The sequence below is a fragment of the Hyperolius riggenbachi genome, chromosome 8, assembly GCF_040937935.1.
Source record: "Hyperolius riggenbachi isolate aHypRig1 chromosome 8, aHypRig1.pri, whole genome shotgun sequence".
NCBI lineage: Eukaryota > Metazoa > Chordata > Amphibia > Anura > Hyperoliidae > Hyperolius > Hyperolius riggenbachi.
This window is the reverse complement of record NC_090653.1, coordinates 69,527,954-69,551,107: the sequence shown is the minus strand read 5'-3', so window position 1 is coordinate 69,551,107 and position 23,154 is coordinate 69,527,954. Positions and strand designations below refer to the sequence as shown.

General features: G+C 45.2%; 1 protein-coding gene across 14 annotated transcripts in view; it reads right to left on the bottom strand.

The window, feature by feature from the left end:
* Positions 1-23,154, bottom strand: part of TMEM91 (transmembrane protein 91) — a 510,612-nt gene that overhangs the window by 117,851 nt on the left and 369,607 nt on the right. Inside the window, exon 1 of one of the 14 annotated variants that reach the window (XM_068250635.1) lies at positions 16,579-16,642. The exons of the other annotated variants lie outside the window; for them this stretch is intronic. The gene's annotated coding sequence lies outside the window, so the exon portion shown is untranslated. Of the gene's footprint in view, positions 1-16,578; positions 16,643-23,154 lie in introns of those variants that run through there. 14 annotated transcript variants of the gene reach the window in all.

The following is a 23,154-nucleotide window of genomic DNA, read 5'->3' as shown; positions in this document are numbered from 1 at the left end:
CCACAGTTTACTTTAAATAATTTTTCCCCACACAAAAGTCATCATGTTGGACTATGCTGTACAGTGTACATCCTGCAACATGTATGCATGCCTTGATCAGCGGATTGAGGGTGTTTACTGTTGCCCTGGGTGTGTGCGTGTTGCTCAGTTAGAGGCGGAAGTCGCAGAGCTAAATAAGCATCTCGCAACACTGAGACGCATACACAACATGGAGAAGAGCTTGGATCTCACGATCCAGACACTGGATGGAACCGTTGAAGATGAGGAGGGTGGAGTACAGCCGGACCAAGAAGCAGAGGCAGCCGCTAGTTGGGTCACAGTTAGAAGGGGTAGGGGAAAAAGTGGCAGGGAGGCTAGTCCCGAGTTGTCCCTCACTAATAAGTATGCTTCTTTGCGTAATATTGGGGAGGATGATTCAGGAGTAGCAATGTTGCAGCAGGATGTGCTCCTTAGCAACCAAGGGGCAGACTGCTGTAACGAGAAAGGGAATAGGAATGCAGCTAAGGCTAGACAGGTACTGGTGGTAGGGGATTCAATTATTAGGCGCACAGATAGGGTAATCTGTCGAAGAAACCGTGAATGCCGTACAGTCTGTTGCCTCCCGGGTGCTCGGGTTCGGCATGTAGCGGAAAGAATTGACAGATTAAAGGGTGGGGCTGGGGAAGACCCACCTGTCATGGTACACATTGGCACCAATGACAAAGTTAGTGGGAGATGGAAGGTCCTCAAAAATGATTTTCAGGTACTTGGAGATAAACTTAAAGCAAGGACCTCCAAGGTGGTGTTTTCTGAAATACTGCCAGTGCCACGTGCTACATCTGAGAGACAGAGGGAGCTTAGGGAGTTAAATAAGTGGCTGAGAAATTGGTGAAGGAAGGAAGGGTTTGGGTTCCTGGAGAACTGGGCAGACTTTGCAGTCGGCTACAGGTTCTACAGCAGGGATGGGCTGCACCTTAATGGGGAGGGTGCAGCTGCATTGGGGGAGAAGATGGCTAAACGGTTGGAGGAGATTTTAAACTAGGATCTGGGGGGAGGCGGGAGGATAAAGTCTCAATACGTAGACAAGATGAGGTAAAAAGACAGTGGGAGCCTAACATTATGGGGGGTGGAGAGGGGGGTGGGGACAGTGTAAAGATTAAGGAGGTTGGTAAAAATTCAAGTAGCCCATTTCATGTAAACAAAATTGGTAAATGTGGTGGTAAAAATATAAAGTGCATGGTAACCAATGCTCGGAGCCTTGCAAATAAAATAGACGAACTAGAGTTCATTCTGAATGACAAAGGCTATGACATTGTGGGAATAACCGAGACATGGATGGATGAAAGCCATGACTGGATAGCTAATTTAAAAGGATACAATGTGTTTAGGAGGGATAGAACAGGGAAAAAAGGTGGAGGGGTTTGTCTCTTTGTTAAGAATTCTCTTACAGCTGTCCTCAACGATGAGATGGAGGAAGATTGCGAAGATGTGGAGTCCGTTTGGGTAAATATTCATGGTGGAAATAAAAGTTGCCAATTGCTTATTGGGGTATGCTACAGGCCACCTCTTATTAATGAAGCTGCAGAACTGCGATTACTACAGCAGATTGAAAAAGCTGCAGGTAAAAATGAGGTCATAATTATGGGCGACTTCAACTTTCCAGACATTGACTGGAGTATTGAGGCTACCCATTCTGGTAAAAGCAGCAGATTTCTGGCAGCACTACAGGACAATTACTTGACTCAAATGGTAACTGAACCAACTAGGGGGAATTCGTTACTGGATCTGATAATTTCTAATAGACCAGATAATGTATCAAATGTGCAGGTTCAAGAACATTTGGGAAATAGTGATCACAACATGATAACGTTTGATCTGGTGACTGATAGGCCACGGGGCAGCGGGACCACTAAAACTATGAATTTTAGAAAAGCAAAGTTCAATCAAATTAGGCAGGCACTAAGTTTGGTGAACTGGGATAATGTACTACAAGGGGAAGACACTGAAGGGAAATGGCAAGCTTTTAAACTTATACTCAATCAATATTGTAGTATGTATATCCCATATGGAAACAAAATATCTAGGAATAAAAAAAGGCCTCTATGGATGAATAGAAAGGTTAAAGATAAAATGAAGAGGAAAAAGAATGCCTATAAGGTCTTAAAACAAGAGGGGACCGAGGCTGCACTAAGCAATTATAAGGAGTGCAAAAAAAATTGTAAAAAAGAAATTAGGCAGGCAAAGATTGAAGCTGAAAAACAAATCGCTAAGGATATCAAATCTAACCCAAAAAAGTTTTACAAGTACATTAACTCTAAAAAAAGAAAGGTTGACTGTATAGGACTCCTAAAGGATGAGGGTGAGAACTCAATGGTGGATGACCAAGGTAAGGCAGAGTTATTAAATGCTTTCTTTGCTTCTGTCTTCACAAAGGAAACAGCACTGTTGCAAACTACAGAGGCGGAAGAGTCTCAATCTTCTAACTGTAATATTAAATACTTAACGCAGGAATAAGTGAAGGCAAGACTAATTAAATTAAAAATAGACAAGGCACCTGGCCCGGATGGCATGCATCCTCGGGTGCTAAGGGAATTAAGTTCAGTTATAGATAAACCCCTTTATCTTATCTTTTGTGACTCTCTTGCAACTGGCAGAGTCCCAGTGGATTGGCGTACAGCCCACGTTTTTCCATTATTTAAGAAGGGCAAAAAATCAGATCCAGGAAATTATAGACCTGTAAGCTTAACATCAGTTGTATGCAAACTATTTGAGGGGTTACTAAGAGATACTATACATGACTTCATAGTAGAAAATAATCTTATTTCTCAGCATCAACATGGGTTTACTAAAGACAGGTCCTGTTTGACTACCATGCTCAGCTTTTATGAAGTAGTGAATGCTAATATGGATATTGGGAATGCTGTAGATGTGATATACCTGGACTTTGCAAAGGCCTTCGACATTGTTCCCCACAAAAGTCTGGTGCAAAAGTTGAGGATGCAAGGACTGGGGAAGAGTCTGTGTTCATGGATAGGGAACTGGCTAATGGACAGAAAACAAAGAGTTGTGGTCAATGGATCGTACTCAAAATGGGAGACTGTTAGCAGTGGGGTCCCACAGGGGTCTGTTCTGGGTCCAGTGCTCTTCAATTTATTTATTAATGACCTAGTAGATGCAGTAGTACTAGTGAGCAATGTTGCTATTTTTGCAGATGATACAAAATTGTGCAGAATCATCAACTCTCAGGAAGATAGTGTCATATTGCAACAGGATCTGGATAGGGTGGCTATATGGGCACATACATGGCAGATGAAATTCAATGTTGACAAATGTAAAGTCATGCATTTTGGACGTACTAATGGTCTAGCACCATACAAAATAAATGGGATACAGTTGGGGACATCAAACTTGGAGAAGGACTTAGGAGTACTCATTGACAACAAGTTAAATAATCAATGCCAAGCCGCTGTAGCTAAAGCGAACAAAATTTTGGGATGCATTAAAAGGGAAATAAAAACTCGAGATGCTAGCATAATATTGCCCCTGTTTAAGCCTCTAGTAAGGCCACATCTGGAATATGGAATTCAGTTATGGGCACCACATTACAAAAAAGATATTGCAGTTTTAGAGCAGGTGCAGAGACGAGCCAGGGCCGGGCCGAGGCATAGGCTGGAGAGGCTCCAGCCTCAGGGCGCAGTGTAGGAGGGGGCGCACAATTCATTCAGCTGTCATTCCTAATTGTGTATGAAGTAAAAAGAAATAAGAAATGGGGATACATAGCAGTGACTGTAAGCCAGATAACTACATATTAAGGTGTTGGGGAGGTTGTGGGCCCTGTGGCCCTCTTAGTCTAACAGCAATCAGTGAGTGGCAGCTGGGGTGGGAGGGGTGGGGGGGGGCCCACTTTGGTGTCTCAGCCTTGGGTGCTGGAGGACCATGTCCCGGCTCTGCGAGCAACAAAATTGATACGTGGGATGGAAGGTCTCACTTATCAAGAAAGGTTAGACAAACTGGGTTTATTTAGTCTAGAGAAAAGACGCCTTAGAGGGGATCTAATTAACATGTATAAATACATCAGAGGGCAATATAATAGCTTTAATAGCTTGGCGGATGAGCTATTTGTCCCTAGGCCTTCTCTAAGGACTAGAGGACATGATCTGCGCATGGAGCAAAAACGTTTTAGCCATTTATTTAGGAAAGGGTTCTTTACAGTAAGAGTGATTAAGATGTGGAATGCATTGCCACAGGAAGTCGTTATGGCAAACTCTATACCTGCATTTAAAGGGGCTTAGATGCTTTCCTTGCGTTGAAAGACATCCATGGCTACAATTACTAGGTAATGCCTAATGATGTTGATCCAGGGATTTTATCTGATTGCCATCTGGAGTCGGGAAGGAATTTTTCCCTTTAGGGGCTAATTGGACCATGCCTCGTAAGGGTTTTTTCGCCTTCCTTTGGATCAACAGGGATATGTGAGGGAGCAGGCTGGTGTTGTACTTTATACTGGTTGAACTCGATGGACGTATGTCTTTTTTCAACCAAAACAACTATGTAACTATGTAACCGTGCTAAGCATTAGGAGGGGAGGCTAGTGTTAGACATTAGGAGGGGAGTGTTAGGCATTAGTAGGGGAGGTTAGTGTTAGGCATTAGAAGGGGAGGTTGGTGGTAGGCACTAGATGTGGTAGGTTCGTTTTAGGCATTAGGAGGGAAGGTTGGTGGTAGGCATTAGGAGGAGAGATAGTGTTAGGCATTAGGAAGTGAGGTTAGTGCTAGGCATTGGGGGGTCCGTGTTAGGCATTAGGAGGGGGTCCTTGTTAGGCATTAGGAGGGGGGGTTAGTGTTAGGCATTAGGAGGGGGTGTTAGTATTAGGCAGTAAGAGGGGGGTTAGTGTTAGGCATTAGGAGGGGGGTTAGTATTAGGCAATTGGAGGGGGGTTAGTGTTAGGCAGGGGGGTCCGTATTAGGCAATAGGAGGGGGGGTTAGTGTTAGGCACTAGATGTGGTAGGTTAGTGTTAGGCAGGAGGGGGGGATAGTATTAGGTCAGTGTAATGTATGTTGGTTCGATGTAGTAGGACAATTCGACAAACAGACAAATTATGGGAATGTAGGTTACTTTATGATGTAGGCTATTTCGTTGAAGCACACTTTTACTCTGGATGATTGTAGGCTTAGTACTGAAGGGAGGGCAGCAGTTCCTTAGAAGAGTTACAAAACGCTGACCGTTTTTCTGTCGCTTTGGGCAGGTAAGTCATTATTATATGTTGCTATATTTTGACATGTTATACAGAATACAGTGAACTGTTCACATCAGGTGCTGTCCCTCAAAGTGGCTCACTATTTGATTCTCCTATCACTCTCTAGCCTCAGTTCTGGGGGCTACTAAGCAACCTACAAGAATGTTCTTGGGATAGGAATGGAGATTGGAGAAAATACAGACAGGCATGGGGAAAACATGCAGGTCCCATGCAAATACTGTTCAGGTGAGGAATGAAAGCAGGGCAAGGGTGCTATGCACTAAACGCGGCTATATACCTATGGATGGCAGCAGATTAGACCATCAGATAGATCCCTATCAGATCAAATCAGATCTGAGTGGGATCTTTTACTGCAGCACACTAGCCATGGATTTTAAATAGATTTCAGCATGAAATCTAAAGCCGCATCTACACGAGTAGATGCGGCCGCGATGCTCCTTATCAATCGAGCCGCTGATGCGGCTCGATTGATAAGATCCGAGAGGACGGATCTCCGCACCGCCTATTCCCTGCTCGCTCCCCGCGAGTGGACAATGGCAGGGAATCGAGCGGAAGATAAGCGGCGCCGGCGGGGACGAGCGGGGAATCGAATACGGCGCACGCGCGGCGAGCAGGGACGCGGCGGGCACGCGGAAGAGGCGATCCGGTGGCTAATCGAGCCGCCGGATCGCAGCCTCATCTACCCGTGTAGATGAGGCTGAAGATACCGAACAGCGGCAGGTCTGGAGTGGCAGCAGATTGACGGCCCATATCATCAGGCACGTGCACAGGGGGGTGCTCTGGGTGCCCAGGCACCCCCCTTTTTTATAATCCTCAAAAAAGGCCCCTCTTGCAGCGTAAAATAAGCTCCGCCCCGACCACAATAAGCCCCGCCCACCCATGGGAAGCCCCGCCCTCGCCTGGGACACTTTCAAGTGAAGAAGCCCAGACAGGAACTCTAGTGTGGCATACTGACCTCTCCCTCCACCTAGGACCCATACTGACCTCTACCTCCCCCAGCACCCATAGTCACCTAGTACCCAGTGACCACTCCCTCCCTTAGCACTCACAGTGACCTCTACCTCCACCTAGGACCCATACTGACATCTCCCTACCCAGTACCCACAGTGACCTATCCCTTCACCTAGCACCCACAGTGACCTCTCTCTTACCCAGCACCCACAGTGACCTCTCCCTCCACCTGGGACCCACAGTGACCTCTCCCTCCACCTGGGACCCACAGTGACCTCTCCCTCCACCTGGGACCCACAGTGACCTTTCCCTCCACCTAGCACCCACAGTGACCTCTCCCTCCACCTAGCACCCACAGTGACCTCTCCCTCCACCTAGCACCCACAGTGACTTCTCTCTTACCCAACACCCACAGTGACCTCTTCCTCCACCTGGGACCCACAGTGACCTCTCCCTCCCCCAGCACCCACAGTGACCTCTCCTTCCACCTAGCACCCACAGTGACCTCTCCCTCCCCAGCTCTAGCAGTGATCCTGCCTATCCCAGCACCCACACTGACCTATCCCTCCCCCAGCACCCACAGTGATGTTTTCTTCCCCCAGTGGCTACCCTCCTATCCCCTGCAGCACCCACAGGGACCTCACATCCCAAAAGCAGCACCTACAGTGACCTCTCCCATTGCCAGCGCCCACACTTCTCCAACACCCAGCATACACTCCCTCCTCCAGTAACCACACTGACTTCTCCTAGCACCCACAGTGGCCTACCCTTCCCCCAGCACCCACACTGACCTCTACCTCCCCTAGCAGCAACTATGCCATTCATAGCAGTACCCACAGTGTTCTCCCATCCCCTGTACCCACAGCAATCCCACCAATATTCAGCACCTACATTACACTCAACCAGTAACCCCCACTATAGCAAGCACCCAGTACTTGCACCAAGCACCCTGCACCCAATACTCACATCCGGCCTCAATATGACACTTAGTACTTGCATCAAACAGCCACATGACACCCAATACCTGCACCCCTTCACCCTATAGCTGGCACCCAGTACTTACACCTACATGGCACAGTACTTGCACCCAGCTCTGACATGTCACTCACTACTCACACCTGCACACAGCCTCCACATGGCACCCACTCACATAACCAGTACTAGCACCCGAAGTACCTGCACTCAGAACCCACGTGACACACAACACCCACCCAGAGCTAGCACCCAATGCAGGCATGGCGCCACCAAGTATTTGCACCTATGTGATACCCAGTACCTGCACCCGACACCCACATGTTTCATCTGCAGTAGTTCCAGTTGCACTAAGCCTCCACTTGGTGCCCAGCACACAAAGCAAGCACTCACATATGACATCCAGTACTTGCACCCAGAACTCAAAAGGGACTGAGTACCACAAAGTGAACCTTTGCGTCTTACCATCTACTGCATCTGGGCACCCACTGCACCTTGGCACTTACTGCAGTTTTGCATCTACTAATGCTTAGCAACCACTGCATATTGGCAACCACTTCTTTGCCTGAAAAGAGGCTTGGGTGCTGATCAAAAGGGACAGAGGTCCCAGTAATGAAAGGTGAGTCTGTGCTTCCACAGTGGGCTTCACTGTGCCCACTCTAACTCACTAACGGTGGGCACCTATCACTGCTGATTTGAGGGTGGTAGCACCAAAAGAGTTGGAAGGAGACACAAAGTCTGTCTGATACTGCTTTAAAGGTGTGTGTGTGTGTGTGGGGGGGGGGGGGGGGGGGGATTAAGACTGCCTTATGCTTTCTGGAGAGGGGGTATTACATACACAATTTAGCACAATTTATCGATTTCAAATTTGAGCACCACACCCTTGAGGATCCTCTGCATGGCCCTGCACCTTCCTGCAGCACCCACAAATTGCACCTAGTACTCACACCTGCACGCAGCTTCCACATGGCACCCGCTATCTGCACCAAGTATCCACTTAACCCGTACCCGCACCCAAACTACCTACATTCAAAACTCGTGTTGCCCAAAGCCCACTCATAGCCAGCACCCAGTACAGGCATGGCGCCAAGTATTCGCACCCATGTCACACCCGGTACCTGCACCCAGCACCCACATGACATCCAGTACATGCACCCAGATCTTACCTGGCACTAAGTTCTTGCAATCAACACCCGCATGACACTTGATACCCAACCATAGCCAGAACCCACATGACACTCAGTACTTACACCCAGAACCCACATGGCACCCATCATCTGCATTCAGCAGCATGGCAATCAATACCCCCCTAGCCAGAAACGACGAAGGGGGGGGGGGGCATGCGGGGGAAGGCATTACCAGGCCCCTTTTTTAAATTTGAGCACCCCCCACTTAAGGACCCTCTGCACGGCCCTGCATAGCATTGCACCACATTGAGTAGTACAACACTGCAGTTTCATAGGTTTTTTCCGTCTGGAAAGATCGACCAATTACAAGGAGAGGGACTGTCATTTTCAAGGCTGGCCAGGTGTGCAGTCCCTGATCTAAATGTTTACTATAGGTGCCCTGTAATCTCTACCCATACCACTGATGCTACGTATTACCCATCATGCTTCAGACAGCAGAAAACAAATACCGATAAGTCACTCATGTGCATCCAAGGCAGTATTGCAGATAAATATAGTGCTGGGAGAGATTGCTGCGTGCAAATATGGAGTGTGAATGACTAAAGAAACATGTGAAATGATGCCTGAGGCATTATCTAATTAATATGTATACATATATGTAGGAGGTTGAATTTGATGGATGTCTGACTTTTCTCAGTCTAGATAAAAGGAAACCTGAACTGAGCGGAATATAGAGGATGCCTCACTGGATCCCTTTCCCATCTTCTGCTCTTAAAGGGGCACTCCACCATCATGATAAAACGGCCTAGAAATATAGATCACTGCTGCACAAGTCTCTTTGCAATCTAACATTGTTAAAAGTTATCTTTTCATTTTAAACTGCATCCAGCTTAAAGGAATACTATCGATACCCAAGTGTTCTAAAATGACAATGTAGAAATAATGTCTAAGTTGCTGTGTAAACATTTTCCTACCTTTCATGTTAAATATCAGAGGCAAAAGCTGTAATTTACTGAGGGTAGGATTAGCTATATTGGGACAAATCAATTGCAGAAGGGGTATCTACTTCAATGCACAGCCAGAGTTGCATATCGGACTACAGAAAGCAAATATCAAACTCACTCTGAAAGCAAAAAAAAAACAGTATGAAAAGCTGTAACAATTAGTTACATTTCCTCTGCTCTCTACAGACACTTCAGTCCGAAACAGGACACAGAAGTTGCAGCTGTTCTCTGTCACACACAGTTACACAGAGTTATCTGATCAAGTGTGAGGGGAATTTCCCCTCTCCTCATGGCTCAGAGTCAGTTTTGTCAGTAAAGTTTGAAAGCATTTTGATAACAGTAAACAAAGAGGTTGCTACTAAAAATGTATACACCAGTACTTAGCAACACTTCCCAAACAATTCCTGTGTCAATTGAAAATATGTGAATCGATAGAATTCCTTTAAATTTACCATTTGCAATGCAACAATGGTGAAGTCACAGTGCATGTTAAACGCACAATACAACATATTGTGAAGCATACAATTCATGTCCTGCACCCACCTCCTACTGATAAGGAATGAACAACGAGATGCAAATTCTTCTGAAATTATGCCCTTTTTGTTATGCAAATGTATGCAGTTTGAAAATGGACCAATCCATTTAAACCCAGGTTTAAATTGATTGGTCCATTTTCAAGCTGCATATATTCGCATAAAAATGTGCATAAATTTGCTTCAACTCGGAAGAATTTGCATATCTCTGATCATCCCTACTGCTGATTCTCCATCGTGGTATGCGCCTTCCATGCACACATTTACACTTTATGCAATTGATATGCACTTTATGATTGCAACAATGAACCCACATTAGCAGTGCCAACTTGCCACTTTTTTCCATTATAACTCATGTACGTATGTTTCACTGCCACTGTAAATGCGAATGTTGGCTGGTAAACCCACAGCATGCTGCGCGTTGCCCCGACGAGACCCACCGCACCTGATGTGAATGGGCGGTAAAAATATAATTGCATCACCATGGGATGTGATATTGTCTATGGCGACCTGAAAGCAATGGATGCAGTGTGAAAGGACCCTAGAGGTAGCCATACACAATTAAAAGGGAAGGTCCGAGCACAATAAACAAAAAAATCCACTTACCTTCCTCCAGCCCCTTGCAGCTGTCCTGTGCCCTCGCTGCAGCTCCGGTGGCTCCTGGTCCCCTCCGTTGCAGATGCCGACCTCGCCAGGTCGGCATCTGCTTGCACTTCACCATGCGGCTCACTGAGTCGCACTGACGTCATCCATACTGTACTGCGCAGGCGCATAACTACTGCGGAAGGAGGAAGTGTTTGTAATCACGTGACGGCGCATTGGAACGCATCGTGGGAGGCGCCGAGGGACGAGCGAAGAAGACGTCAGAGAGGTAAGCTTGACCTCCCCGCCCAGCCCGCACAGCATTACTGGGTGAAATCTGGATAGTAACTATCCGGATCACCCGAAGCCGAATTTCAGCCCATGCCTGTCTGTGAATAAACATGTAAATAAATCCTCATCCTTCCAGTTAATAGGTTTTAAATATTGAAGTGGGTCTGTGGGAGTTTGGGATGTGCGTCAGATATACCATATCAATCACAAGAAAGTCCCGTGTCATTAATACGCATTAAAAATAAAAGTTTAATTAAACATTTTAAAATAGAATTTTTTTTTTACAGATATTCTAAAAATGAACCATCACTGTCGCTTCCTGGAACAATGTAGTATCATTTACATATACAGAGTGCAACACAACCACCATGCTAGACAAACTTTGGTGGGGGATCAATATGGTATGAGGGTATTCAAATCATCTGTTCCACCATTAGATCTCATATCTAAAGATACTGACAAAGTATTGTTAACAAGATTGAACACTCAACTTGACGCGTTTCGTGGAAATATAATGTCACTTCCTCAGGAGGTGTTCGGCTCTTGAGTACAATGTATATAACTAGAAAGTACATGGATACATATAAGCATATAAGTTGTAGGTCTATGACCAATCATGCCTGCCTGGGAAGAGAGGGGAAGGGGGGATGAAAAAAGGGGGGAGAGAAAGGGAGGGACTGAGGGGGGAGGGGAGGGAGTGAGGTAGGGGAGGATAAGGGAAAGGAAAGGGGGGAAAAAGGGGGAGAGGAGGAGGGGGGAGAAGATGTCAGGAAATGGGGGGGGGGGATAAAGGAAGGAAACAAGAAAGAAAGGGAAATAGGAGAAAGACACAAAAGTCTCTCTCTCTCTCTCCCTCCCTCTCCCTCTCTCTCTGTCTCTCTCTCTCTCTGTCTCTCTCTCTCTCTCTCCCCTCCATCCATCCATGTGTTTGATGGTCTAGTGGGTAAGAAGGATACCTACTACCATGTAGTGTGGTTCATGGTCTAGAGGGTAAGACAGATACCTACTACACACTGAGTCCTGGGTTCAAATCCCACCTATGGTATATAAGCATGCTTTTCAAAAAGTACAAATCCTTAATCATGCTACTTTTACCATCGAATTGATCATAATGGTAGTATGCTTTATGCTAGGCCAGCTTTAGCATGTAGTGTGGTTCATGGTCTAGAGGGTAAGACAGATACCTACTACACACTGAGTCCTGGGTTCAAATCCCAGCTATGGTATATAAGCATGCTTTTCAAAAAGTACAAATCCTTAATCATGCTACTTTTACTATCGAATTGATCATAATGGTAGTATGTTTTATGCTAGGCCAGCTTTAGCATGTAGTGTGGTTCATGGTCTAGAGGGTAAGACAGATACCTACTACACACTGAGTCCTGGGTTCAAATCCCAGCTATGGTATATAAGCATGCTTTTCAAAAAGTACAAATCCTTAATCATGCTACTTTTACTATTGAATTGATCATAATGGTAGTATGCTTTATGCTAGGCCAGCTTTAGCATGTAGTGTGGTTCATGGTCTAGAGGGTAAGACAGATACCTACTACACACTGAGTCCTGGGTTCAAATCCCAGCTATGGTATATAAGCTGTTTTGAAAATCTGCAATTCTGTACTGGATGATATAAGGGATGGATGGATAGGAAGAGGGAGAGAGAGAGAGAGAGAGATATTAAAATTTTTCCGACGGAATTCCGTATACCGCGGAATACCGCGGAACTGGTCTGGAATATCGCCAGAATTAAAAGGAAGCGGAATTTGGGATCGGCGGTATGCGGAATTACCGCGGAACGGAAAAATTGTAATTCCGAGCATCCCTACTCTGTATATGTAATTGATACTACATTGCTTTAGAAACCGGCAGCGATTGTTTATTTTTAGAATGTCTATAGTGTTTTTCTATTTTTATATGTTTAATAAAACTTCTAGTTTTCATGCTTATTAATGATATGTGACTTTTTGTGAGTGATAAGGTATATCTGATGCACCTCCAAAACTCCCATACACCCACTTCAATATTTAAAGTGTACCCGAGGCGCCATGTGACATGATAAACATGTGTATGTACAGTGCCAAACATATTAATAACCAGGCTGTTTTACTTGCTTTATTTTGCTGCCTGAAAGAGTTAATTCTTAAGCATGGCAAGGAAATGAACAGCTCTACTTAAAAACAGATAAGTGCCTACACCTGCAAGAGAGTGCAAGTCCCACTAGTGGGATAAAATACACACCTATCATATACATGACTTGTCTACCACTGAAGGATGTTGGTTTCCTGTAACAGCTTGCATGCAACTTGTTAAGTACTCGTCCCTCCCACTGCGGAGAAGTCATCCTCGATGGGAGGAGACGTAACACTAACTAAATCCTAACCTATGCATAGCCTGGGTGCGGCCAACCAAGTAAAATTGAAAATTGTGCAAAAGGTGGATTGGAGGCCACCCGGAGGCGGCCTGGTGATGCGCTGATCCACCTTTTGCGTAATTCTTAAGCATGTAAGTGACAGCTTCTGTCTTGTTGGTACCTTGTGGGTAATATAATAAACATCACTGATAAGCAAATTACAGCCATAAAAGTTTTCTTGGGAACAAGAGGGGGACACCGAGAGCCCAATAGTGTAGTATGTAAGATTATTGGGTAAATTAGAAGTAAACAATATACTCACAAACCAGGGTCACTGTATAGGCAACCACTGTAAATGCAGATGGGAAGATTAGACCTGTCCTCACTCAGGAATAAGATGTCGCTCTCTGTAGATCAGAAAAAAGGGGGTACGACCCCTCAACCAGGGGTGGATACTTGGTATTGTAAAAGAGAACAGAGGCGCCAAAAGGATAAAATGTATTGGACAAATCTTAAAATTTCATGGGAGGCAGTGGTGGACCTACCTCTCCGAAGCAGACATGAAACTGGCAATTTTCACAGGCGCCTAGCGTGTTCTTGAGACTTTACTGTTGTGTACTCCTCCCTGTTATTGCCTGAGGAAGCAGGAATATACCTGCGAAACGCGTTGCTTTGTATGTTGGAGTATGTGAATAAATTTATCTGTGTGAAAATCAACGGTTTCATGTCTGCTTCGGAGAGGTAGGTCCACCGCTGCCTCCCATGAAATTTTAAGATTTTTCAATAAATTTTATCCTTTTGGCGCCTCTGTTCTCTTTTACAATAAAAGTTTTCTTGGCAGAATACAACTTCTGAGGGCAGAAGGAGATAGGAAATGGTCAGTTATGCTGGGAATACTCGGTTCGTTTCTGCCGTGCGTTTCTGCTCTCGGTAATTTTTGCAGCTTGATTCTGCAGTCCATTCTCTTATCTTCTGCTCTATTTCTTATCTTTTTCCATTCACTTCTATCAGAAAACGAGCGGCCAAAGAATCGAAAGGGAGATTGGACATGTCGGAAATTATCAATTGAACCATCTAAAAAACAAACCGTGTATTCCCAGCATTAGTCCATGTATTTTCACTCTTGTTTACTTAACCACTTAAGGACCAGCGATCTCTGGGCACTTAAGGACCAGAGACCGCTGGTCCAATCCCGACAGAATCCCGACGAATCGCAGCACATACCCGTCGCAACCGCCGTCATCGCCGCTCGCCGAGACCCTCAGGACATAGACTCTACCGTCTCTATGACGGCAGAGTCATGTGAGCCGGTCAGGAGCCGCTTTCATTGGCTCCTGACCCTGTTTTTCAATGTAAGCCAATGGGAACAGCTTACATTATTATTATTATTATTTTTTATTTATATAGCGCCAACATCTTCCGTAGCGCTGTACATAGTACAAACAAATAATGGGGAACAAATATACATAAGAAATACAAGACACTGTACAGTCATGACATTGAATAGAATAAATACAGATACATACATAGTTGATATGTAGTTGGTACATATACATATGTTAAAATTACAGCAGTATGAGAAACACTAGGAGGAGGTCCCTGCCCTTGCGAGCTTACATTGAAAGACAGGGCCAGAAGCAAATGAAATCGGCTCCTGACCGGCTCACATGACTCTGCCGTCATAGAAACAGGCAGAGCCTGTGAGATGCGGCGAGAATCGTCGGGTGTGAGCGGCGCGATCGGCGGAGACGGCGGATGCGCGCTGCAGACAGTGATTGAGATCTACGCCCTGCCAGCCAAAAGCCCACCAAAACAGGGCGTAGATTTCAATCACTGCGGTCCTTAAATGGTTAATGGGCTGCCACTCAGAAGACAACAAAACATTCAATCTACTTTGTTAATGTTTAAATACAAAATAGAACCACGAGATATCTAAAAAAAAAAAATTAGGAGTAGGAGGATTAATACAATTGTTTACCTCATCAGTTTATTTTCACCTCAAACTCACTTTTATCGCTCAAAATAAAAAAAAATAAAAAAATAAAAAAAGGACTAATAAAGGCCAACATCTATGAGAAAGAGATATAAGTAGTGTGGGCATTCTTCCAAGATGCAGATCATGTAGGTTTTTTTAAAGCACGCATTAAAGACAAGTTTGCTATAAAAACGGAGTAGCTTGCAGGCATAATAATGAGACCTGCTAGTTCTTATACGGCTTGTGAAGCTCTGAATTCTGCAGTGGTGTATCTGCCCTACAGCTGGAAGATGTCCATAGCAGATCGGCACATTATCCTCCAGGAGTTCTGGTTAATCACTCATAATGATGCTCAAACTGGTCATATCTTTACCGAAAAGATGGGCAAAGACACTAGATGGCAGTGGAGCCAGATGCGTACTCATAATGTGGAGTGCATCTTCTTCTCACAGAGGCACTGCATCAGTATGCATGTCTGTGCACTCAGTCAGAGGAACCCCTAGCCCAAAAGTGAACCTGGGGGGAGATTAATATGGAGGCTGCCATTCTTATTTCCTTTTAAAGAGAGCCCGAGGTGGGCTCATGAAAACAAACAAACTAGGCTACCTGATCCGTGGGGCTAAGCCTCCAAAACCGCCACTCCTGTGGGCCGCAATGGCCCACTTTCACTTTCGTGAACTCTGAGTCATAACGTTGGAATGAAAGATTAATTGACTCATTCACAGCGTGCACAGAGGCGGGAGGGTGGCAGGGGGCGTGGCCAGGGAGAGCTGCCCAATGGCAGCTCTGGAAACCCTGCAGGAACCCCATGGCGGATGTTTTGAACATCCCTCTCCCACATCTGCCCCCAAAAAAACACCTTGGGTTCTCATTAAAGAATACTAGTTGCCTGGCAGCTCCACTGATCTATTTGGCTGCAGTAGTGTCTGAATCACATCAGAAACAAGCATGTAGCTAATCATGTCAAACACCTGATCTGCTACATGCTTGTTCAGGGTCTATGGCTAAAAGTATTAGAGGCGGAGGATCGTCAGGACAGCCGGGCGACAGGTATTGCTTAAAGAGACTCTGTAACAAAAATGTTAGCAGTATTTCTCCTATCCTACAAGTTCCTAAGGCTGTTCCATTGTGCTCTGGCTTACTGCAGCACTTTCTACTTGCACCATCTCTGTAATAAATCAACTTATCTTTCCCCTGTCGGATTTGTCGGCTGTGTCTGGAAGTCTACCAACTCTTCAGTAATGTGAACAAGTTAACTCCTTCCAAGCCCCTCCAGTGCTCCTGTGATGATTATTCCTCACAGACAATGTCCCTGGCTCTCACTGTCAGCTTGTCTGCTATCTGTGAGGCTGATAAACACAGACTGATAAACTGAACAAAGAATAGCTGGCTGATGAGGAAGCTGCCTGTCAGGCTGACACGAATGCAGAGCCAGACTCCAGGCTCTAAAAACACAGCTTGTCATGCTTCATTGACACAGAGCTCTTTCAAAACTTGCACATAACCTCTGGAGACTGAATTCAATGTGTAACTCGCTGAATTCTCTGTGTACTCACTGTGTATTAACTGAGTTCATTGCTCTGCTGATGTACTTCCTGTTTTGGTGGCCATCTTTTCTGTTTACAAAACAGTTTATAAAACAGTTTTTTTACCCTCTTTATTGCAGCGGAGAGCAACAAAAATATTACAGAGGGGGCTAGGAGATGACCCCAAACAGGCAGGGATGTTTGTTTATACTTCATTTTGTGAATACAGATTCTCTTTAAAAGGAAATAAATATGGCCGCCTCCATATCCCTCTCACTTCCGATTCACTATAAGCAGAAGCGTACTAATTTATCAGACTACTACAATTATTAAGTGTTACAGAACTCAGATTATTTAATAAAGATATCCTAGCTGAGGGATCTACCCTTCCGACTATCAACAAACTATAGGCAGCCTTGTTCTATCCATCGGTGTCCTGTTTTGACAAACATCTGATTATTTCCCCAGTTGGGATCTGATCAGGGAGTAGCAGTTTTTAAGTGACTTGCACCACTCAGTTTAATTTAGATTTCAGCAAAAAGCTGCTGCTACTGCCAGCTCTGTACTGACTGATACAGTACAAAGCTACATGATCATTGATCCGCGCTGCTTCATTTCATGCTTCACTCAGCTGCAAAATAAAAAAAAAGTAATCGCCCTTTGAACTTTATCAGCACTAAAACCTTATCAGCATTGTTTCCTCAGCCAGATAAAAGTGTTTTGCCTTCTGTTTACTTTTCAGGACATCTGGCTAAATTCACCTGTGTGTTGACTCTTTAGCATAGATAACAGCACTAGTTTTTAAAGGGTACCTGAAGGAAAAAATAAACAATTGAATACCTACCTCAGTAGTGGGAAGCCTCTAGATCAGTCTTTCTCAACCTTTTTAGAGTCGAGGAACCCCTACAAAATTTTTGGGATCTCGGGGAACCCCTACAAAAAAATGCAGCATAAAATGGTGCCACTTTTAGAACTTTTCCCTTCTACCTACGATTATAACTAATATTACACACCTTTTGGTTAACAGTATTAAACATGTAGCAATTATCCCCACATATAATGAATGTCGTAATCACCACCCACGTATGAGAAGCAGCAATTACCCTCCACACACATGAAATTTCTCAAATTCAAGGCAGGATTTGTACTTTCTAGCACCCAAGGGCCCATTGTTGCCAGCCCGGCCTTCACCCACCGACCATCATCATGAAAACACCCCTCCATAGCAGAACAGCAGTCACTCACAATAACAAATAAGGAAATGAATGATGCCAACACTAATCTCTTCCAGCAAATCAAAATGAGAGGTAAGTGTCAGGGATGAAGGAGGGCACTTCCACACCAGTGTCAGGGACAAAGTTTAAAGGCATAATAAGAACCTATTATCTGACAAATGCAGCCTAAATATACAGTACTTTGCCATTGTGCATAGAAGTCAGCAGAATGTGCCCAGGCTGACTTAGGTGATCTTTCTGCAAGGACTGCATTAGTAGCACACACAGGAAAAAAAAAAAGTACCTTGCATCCGGTACAAATGCACTCCTGGCTCTGGGCATCGGAGGGATGGAGATGGATCTATGAAGAGAAGAAGGTGGGTGCTGCGGACACCTTGGATGCAGCAGTCGGGAAATTATTGAGGCAGCAGAGAAAGTGCCTCTACACAGGAAGAGCAGCGTCCGGCAGTGCACAGTTGCTCTCCCTGAGCAAAAGCAGCACAGCACTTAGCACTGCAGCCAGCTTCCGCAAATGTTCTAAGACAAGTCATGCCCCGAAGTAATATAGATGATCGTTGCCAGCTGCTGCTGTCCCCACATGTCAATGGTGTTTTCCTGCTGCTGCCGCTGGTCAGCTCAAATGCGCCGGAAGGTGCGTAAATAGCCCAATAGGAGGGCTTGGAGATATGCTGCAGATGGGATTCATCCGCCAGACGCATCAACAGCGGGACTACTTTCCCCCACTAAAAAGGAGGAAGCAGGACTTTTTTGTCACGCAGAAGTGGCAAAATGCTGCGGAACCCCTGAAGGGTTCTCATGTAACCCGAAGGTTCTGCGGAACCCCGGTTGAGAATGGCTGCTCTAGATACTCCAGAGGCTTCTCCCAACCACCTAAACCCCACCGATCCAGCGCTGGGACCCTCTGAACATATTCAACAAGGGCTTGTGGAATATGTTCTCGCAACCACGCTCCCATCCGTGCACAAACACAGCTGCACTGCACAGGCACAAGTACGGCCTTTCACTTACTAGCACAAGTGCCTCTATGCTACTGTGCAATCATGGGCCATACTTGCACCTGTTCAAGTTAGTGTCTAAGGGTTTTTTGTTTTTCTTACTCACATGTTTGCTTTAACATTTGCTGTACAGGAAATCAGAAAGGGACTTCAGACAATTTCTTACTAGGACTAGTACTATATGCACCTATGTTTATCTCATCATGGGCCATTTGCAACTCCCCTTTTCACCTGAGTTTTCTCCTAGGAGATCATTTTTCATATTCCAATAAATATAACTTTCCAGCCCTCTTCAACTAAAATAAAAGTACCAAAAAGTAAACGAAGAAGTACTGTCAAAATTATTTTGAGTATTTTCTTGCTTTCTGGTGGCTTAAAAGGAATTTTATTGACAAATTTAAAAATATCACCTAGGAGAAAACAGAGGAGAAAAAGTTAATTGCATATGGGCCCAGGTCACTTCAGGTATCCTTTAAGGCTGGTTTCACAGTGGTACGTTACAGGCGCACGTTAGAGCAGCCTGTAATGCACCCCACCGCACAGCAATGAAAAATCAATGGGCTGTTCACAGTGCCCACGTTGCGTTACTTAGTAACTCTGTGGCATAAGACAACGTACTGCATGCAGTACTTTATAAGCGACAGAGCCGCGTTAGACTGCTTGCACATGCTCAGTAATGTTGTGGAGGTGCGCAGAGCGGCCAGGCACATGGCTAATTAATATTCACTGCACTCAGTGACGTGCAGTGTTTACTTCCTGGAGCGGCCGCTCTGTGCGGCGATTGGCCGGACGGGACCATGTGATGCCGCATGCGTCCAAGAGTACGCAACACGGCATCACGGACGCCAGAGTGAGCTGCACAACGCGGCTCGCTCTGACGTCCACATCGGAGAGCACCAGGCGTTGCGTTAGGGGCACGTTATGTGACCATAACGTCCCCTAAAACGCAACGTCCCACTGTGAAACCAGCCTAAAAGATCTCTTTGGGGTGCGCCAAGAAAAGAAAAAATAATAATAAGATTGAAAGCCGCTGTGCTACAACACCATGATGAGTTTATGGTTGTGGTAGTGCTAAGGTTAAGTCACTAAACATATCAATTTCCATATTTTCCAGAGCTGTGCAGATCTGCCCAGACAGCAATTATTATTCGTAAGCCTGGTGACGGAGAGCTTGTAAAATGCAGAACAACACAAAAACTACCCACTCCATACCTTTCATCCGAGCTGCCAAGCCACGTCGGGGGACATTTCACAGCGCTTAAACATTTGTCCTTGATTTTTTAACAAGTGCTCTGCTCCACGTCTCGTGCCGGAGCCGAACCACACTTCAAAGTATCTGTTCTGTATGCTGAATGTGAGATATACGATTATTTAGTTCAAAGCAAGGTATTCCAAACCGTAGTCCCAGCGCATCGTGATCACCAGGACCACAGCTGATGTGCAGAGCCTGCTCCGGCTGTGTGTTTAATGCCACTGCAATGTGTTGGGTCATCAGGCCATGCCATGCGGAATGTAAAAACAGGAGACAATATAGTGAACATTCAAAGGTGAATAAGGTGCTGTAGCACTCGGCAACCAATCAGATTCCTGCATCACTAAGAACACAGATGGTTACTCTACATTACAGTCCTTTGCCTGCGGTTATTTGTGTAATTTCGCCCGTGTGCTGAACTCGGAGTACGCTCCCCGCAGTGCTTTTAAACTGGACTTTTTTTTTTTTTAATTCAGCAATAGAACTGATGCTGGCAGTCTGAAACTCTGAATTAGACTCAGGTTCTTTTTTTGCCTTTAGCCAAATTAATTTTGCTATACGCAAAATCATGGGCAAGTGAGGAAGAATGCGCAATACCACCTGTACTCTGTTCTACTTAGTATCAGGCAAAATAAAAAAAGCTTTACTCACATGGGGCTTTCTCCAGCCCCTTGCAGCCGACTGTCCCACGCTGACCGCTCCGCTCTCCACCGCTGTCCCGGTCTCCGCGCACGGTGCAGAGGCCGACCCAAAGGTCGTCCTTACTGCGCCAACCGCCGATGTCAATCAATCCCACGTTGTACGCGGCTTACTGCGCAGACGCAGTAGTTCTGCGCCTGCACAGTAAGCCACGTTCAACGTGGGCTTGATTGACAGCGGCGGTTCGCGCAGGCGCAGTAAGGACGACCTCGGGGTCGGCCTATGCACTGTGCGCGGAGACCAGGACGGTGGCGGAGAGCGGAGCGGTCGGCGTGGGACAGTCAGCTGCAAGGAGCTGGAGAAAGCCCCATGTGAGTAAAGCATTTTTTTTATTTTGCCTGATGATTCCTTTAAATAGGAACTGTAGTCAAAATAACATAATGAGTTACAATTGATACTTTTTCTTTTTTTACAATATTAATTTATAAATTATTTAGGCAGGGTTTGCTCATTGTAAAAGCTTTCCTCTCCCTGATTTACTTTCTAAAATGTATTGCAGGTGGCAACCTCTTTAGTACGGGCAGGTGACCGAACCCTCCAACTACCGCCCTGTGTCACTTCTCCCATTCGCATCCAAATTACTTGAATGCCATATACATGCTGAACTAAGCAATTATTTATCTGCTAACTCCCTGCTTGGCTGGCTTTCACTCTAACCACTCCACAGAAACAGCTTTTACTAAAGTAGCCAATGATCTTCTTATTGCTAAATCCAAAGACCATTACTCCATACTGATCCTTCTAGATCTGTTATCAACATTTGATACTGTTGACCATTCCTTACTCCTACAGATACTTTCAGCTATAGGTATAAAGGGCCTCGCTCTCTCCTGGATATCTTGTCTCTTACTTAAATCAGACCTTACCTCCCCATCCATTATCTGCAGAGGAACCTCAAGGCTCTGTCCTTGACCCCCTCCTCTTTTCCCTCCACATCCACGGCCTTGGCAACTTAATTAACTCATTTGGGATTCAATACCACTTATATATGGATGATACACAACTGTACCTCTTGGCCCCAGACTTTAACTCCCTCCTCGCACGTGTTCATGACTGCTTGTCTGCTATATTCTCTTTCATGACCTCCAATTTCTTAGAACTTAATATGAGTAAACAGAACTAATCATTTTTCCTCCATCTCTGTTCTCTGCCTGATACGACATTCCTATAACTTCAGTTCCCAAAGCACGGTGCTTAGGGGTAATGTTTGACTCTTCTCTCTCTTTTATTCCTCACATTTACTCCCTAGCCAGCTCCTGTCATCTCCAACTCAAAAACATCTCGCTTCCGACCTTTTCTTACTCAGGACACAACGAAAATATTAATACATGCTCTTATAATATCTCGTCTGGACTATTGTAACATACTACTTTACCGATTACCAACTAACAGACTGGCAACGCTCCAATCTGTACTGAACTCGGCTGCTCGTCTCATTAATCTTTCTTTCGGCTCTTCCTCTGCTGCCCCTCTTCTGTCAAGCTCTTCATTGGCTGCCAATTAACCAGAGGATCCAGTTCAAACGCTTAACTCTAACTAAAAAAACTGTCCACAATCTCTCTCTCCTCACTAGTTTCCAGATACCAACCCAACCACAATCATTGATCTGCACATGACCTTCTTTTGTCCTCCTCTAGAATCACCTCCTCGCATTCATGTACAGTCAGTGGCGTACCTAGGACATTGGACACCCGGTGCTGGGTATTATAAGACACCCCCCCTCCCCCCCAAAAAAGTAAAGGAGCAAAAAACGGATGGGGCTATAGGCATAAAAAATTGGGCGTGGCCATGACTGGATGAGGGCGGAGCTAACTGTAATTTCACGTGAACCCGGGTTGAGAGTGATATGGAGGCTGCCATATTTATTTCCTTTTAAACAATACTAGTTGCCTGCAAGCCCTGCTGATCTATTTGGCTGCAGTAGTGAACTGAATCACACCAGAAACAAGCATGCTTGTTCAGGGTCTATGGTTGAAAGAATTAGAGGCAGAGGACCAGAACGGCAGCCAGGCAACTGGTATTGCTTAAAAGGAGATAAATATGGCAGCCTCAATATTATTCTCACCTCGGGTTCCCTTTAATAGTGCAACGCAAAGACAGTGGACCCAAGTTTTGGTGACCCTTTTCCCCAGAACATTCACATAATTGTGCAGGTTTTCTCAAGAAAATACACGTAATGTGTGCAGATTTGCCCAGAGAATACGTTCAATCATGTCGGCAGATTTGCCCAGAAAATACATGCAATCATGTCGGCAGATTTGCCCAGAAAATACATGCAATCATGTTGGCAGATTTGCCTACATGCAATCATGTTGGCAGATTTGCCCAGAAAATACATGCAATCATGTTGGCAGATTTGCCCAGAAAATACATGCAATCATGTTGGCAGATTTGCCCAGAAAATACATGCAATCATGTCGGCAGA